Genomic DNA, 4,259 nt, shown 5'->3' with positions numbered 1-4,259 from the left:
TAGTGAAAGTTACTTTTCTAAAGAGCAAGGAAAATTTTCAAAAGACGGTGGAGACTACAATTACTTCTGCCAGTTTTTTTTATCACGTGTCACGGTAAACTTTAGAAGTCGGGTTGTTGGTTCTTTCCTTTGTTGACATATGATCCCTCTTCAAAGAAAATTCGCTAGAAAAACGACCGAAGAACGACTGGGTAGCTGGCCGCATTTGTTGAACTGTTATGTCGGTTAAGAAATACCTTTAATTGGAAGGACGGAAATTTCCTCTGACAAATCCATCGGTCTAATAATGTAATACCCCGACTTTTTAAATCGTTTTAAAAAGAGTTTTAATCTCTTACTCAACGAGCTAATAGCCTTCTAAATCAGCACTAAACAGAAAACCTTAAGCCATCTCATAGCCCTCACACTTAGCCATGAAGCCTTTGAAGTGAAACCCAAACCTACCATTTCTGACCCTACGAACTCCCAGGGAACCGGACGCACGCTCTTGTTTTTAGTAGAGGACATACGCCAAGGTTACTGGACGTACGCTATTATTTTTAGTAGAGAACGTACGCAGGGGGACCACCCGGACGTACCCTGACAATAGTGCAATGGGGACCACTTGGACGTACGCTACTTTTTGGAAAACTCCTGGATAATACTTGGACGTATGATAAACCCTTTTACCCAATGTGTAACAGTACCGGACGTACGCCCCAATAGTACCGGACGTCCGCTACTTTTCCGAGTAGTTGGCAACACTCTCCGCTTTTCTACCCTATAAATACCGACCCCCTTGAATCCATTGTTACGCCCCCAGACTCTCTAAGAAACTTTTGTGTGAGAGATTTGTGAGTTTGATTTGAGGGAGAGAAGGAAGGAAGCTTGGTGTTCTTGCCACCTCCCGAGGTAAACCCTTGCCGGTTTTACATTCTCAATATCGTTCTTATTGCTTTATTAATGTTGTGAGTTTTTAAAAGATGTCATTTCCTTACAAAACAATAAATGTTTTCAAAACAGTTTCAAAAGCTTCTTTGATTCTTTGTATTGCATGATGTTGAGTTTTCTTACGTTGCATGTGTCTGTTTATTAGCCTAGGAGGAGATGTAGAAGCCTATAGATTTTATAGAAGCCCTAAAATATAGTTTGAAGCTTATTGCCGAATTTCCTAACTCACTGACTAGACGTACGCTCTCGAACCCGGACGTACGGTCAGGAAACTAGGTATTTGTCCTTAAGCCTCACTCTCGTGTATTTTCAAGTCTAGCAATCCTTTTAATGGATAAAGCTTAGTATCTTACTCGTAAGGGTCCTCTAGAACTGTGCATGACGACATGTCGTATTTCGTTATAGCAGGATTTAGCTATGTCGGAGGATTCGAATGAGCGTACAAGCCTCGAGGTAAGAAAATACTTACGAATACTCTTTTAAAAACGTGGGATATGTCAGTTGACTGACCACGAGTATGATATGAGCATGTCAACATTTTTGTAACTACTTGGTAATTGCTTTATTAACTCAATAACAAGATGCATTGTATAATATGGTACACCAGTACGTGCGGTATAATGGCTATGAGCTTACTTTATAGACTTCATTCTATGGTCAAATGTGTGTGTTGTTATGTGGGCTTTGGATCTAATGGTTTCGTGCCCAGACACAGTCATTCCCAAATGACTCTGTTACTATAGGACAGACATCATTATTGGTGTGGACCACCTGAGGTTGGACTCGGTCATGCCACTAATGTTATGTACGGTAGACCGTGCAATGGCTGGGGCACCGGCATTGCATTACAGGTCCCTCAGGACAGTGTTAACCCTGTTGAGAATGAGTAATATCTAGGGCAGACCATACATGAAAGTTATGACCTATAAACCATTAGTTTTTCCTGCATTAAAATACTTAGGCGATTGCCACATGGAGTACACCATCCTCTTTATTAACCAAACAATACTTTTATGGTGTATTAACGGAGACAATAGCTCTTTTCAAATGATTACTAAAACTGCACATTTATTTATGCTTAAATGGGCACAATCATACCTAATTGTGAGCTTTACTTACTAAGTTGTTAAACTTACGCTGTTATTACCCTTTTAGGAAGTTTGTCACTAGAACCCAGGAGTGGCACGGTTGCCACTACGGACCTTACTTTAGAATCTTCATATTGCTATCAGGTTTGTTTTACATTATTATTAGTTGCTCCATGTCTTTAATTTTGATGAATATATTTGTCCCATAATGATTTATAATTCTTCTCAGATTGTAATTCAACTTCCAATGTGCTTAGAGGGGCAATTCTTCATTTAGCCACAAGTTGGCTTAATTGAGGCAATTGCCAGTAACCCTGCCAAGTTAGCCAAGGCTAATTTTGGGAGCGTTACAAATAAACCGTCAAGGGATTTGGAATAAACAACATTCTTAGAAGTCCATAAATTCTTTTCTAAGGGAAAGCTACTCTCAACACACTTGAATTGATGAGTAATGCTATAAGTCATTCTTTTATCACTTTCGTGTTCCTCTAAGGATGTTGATGTGGCTCTTAAAATCATCATTGGGCTTGTAATTGATCATTATTGAATTTTAATTAAATTATGATTTTAAAAGTACATGTTTAGTCATCAATATTTCGAAAACTATGCTTTACAACAAAATTGAAAATGAGTTTCTGACTGGTTCTTTGATGTTGTTCATCGAAAGATGAATTATTGTGAAATTTAGTCCAGATTTCATTTTGATAAGTGATTGAGTTGAAAATTGAAATATATTAAGAAAAAATTATTTTGTATATTTGTCAACACAATGGATGCTAATTTTATTTTTTGTATATTAATCTTAAAATATTTCTTATTCAATTAAGCTTTGGCCCTCCAATCTTAATATATTTTTCATTTATGTTTTGTCCTTCCAATAAAAATTTATGATTCCCTCCCTCCTCTCAATAATCAAAGCTGTGCACTATTGCATCAAAAAGATTGCAAACAAAAGTGCAGTCGATCTACCAGAAATGATAGACACTCAAGTAAAAATTCTATTATTGTCCAGAACGATAAAATTACTCGTTTTTTGTTTTTCCACTAAGAAGTGGAGCAATAGAGTGAATAAATTAACAAAATTAAATTATTTAAAATCGAGTTAAGGAAAAATTAATGGGAAAGACCACTAGGGCTTCAAGGATCCACCTATCATTTTATTACATATTTTAAAATTAACTAAGTAGAGAATCAATTATTCTAATCGGAAATTAAGATAAATTAAGCATTCAATATATTTTCAATTCATAACAAACCAAATAAAATAAGCATATGATATGAACAAAAATCATAAGGAATAAAAGTAAACTTGTTAGATAGAAATTTTTCTCAAATGAAAAATCATCCCCAAAATTCAATAATTAATCTTTAAAGAATAGACAGTATATTCTCAGAAAAATAAGGGCTAAATCATATTTAGCTGCTAAGTTTTTATCCGATTTGAATTTAGTCGATCATTGGGTTCTAATTTCAAGAATATGACTCTTACGATTTGTCTGGATTTTAAATAGGTACCTCTATCACTCTTTCATCTAAATAAATGGTTTGTCATATGTCGTGTGTCTCAATTGACACACGAGTTCATACCAGCATCTAATATCAATGGCATATTATTAAGCGCTAAATCATCCATAAAAATATAAATATAAAAAAATTGAAGTCCTCACTCTAGAAAAACAATGTTCTTCTCATCCTCATATTCTAGATTAATTTGTAGTGTTAGAGGAAAAGCATTTAACTTTGAGGCTGAGATGGACTCTGGCGTGACAAGAAACTGATAGTGGGATCAATTTAAAATTTAGACAAAACTTAATGACCTTCTTAAAATTGAAAACTTAAAAATTAAATCCAAATCAAATAAAAAGTTAGGAACTAAATTAGAAACCACGAGAACAAAACTCATAGTCAAAGTACTAAAAATCAAAGTTCAACTAAAATGAACGAAATTGAAAAATAAAACCAAATCAGATATAGGGAGCAAACCCTAAAAAATTCCACTCTGACGGCTCCCCCTTTGCCTTCGGGCATCTCTGGCTTTTATAAAGCAAGAAAACCTGTTTTTTTTTTTTTTTTCTGCCCGCAGACCTCTGCCCCGGATTTGAAAATTTCTGGACCCCGGCCCACACTCTTTGTTGTTGTTTTTTTTTTTTTTTTTTGTTTAAGAATCAAGAGAATGTTTCTACAAAAGAATGGGCCCACTCTCTTAAAATTTCTGGGCCCATTCTTTTGTAGAAACATTCT

This window comes from Corylus avellana, chromosome ca10 (genome assembly GCF_901000735.1).
Source record: "Corylus avellana chromosome ca10, CavTom2PMs-1.0".
Lineage (NCBI taxonomy): Eukaryota > Viridiplantae > Streptophyta > Magnoliopsida > Fagales > Betulaceae > Corylus > Corylus avellana.
The sequence above is the reverse complement of the archived record's forward strand: the minus strand, read 5'-3'. Positions refer to the sequence as shown.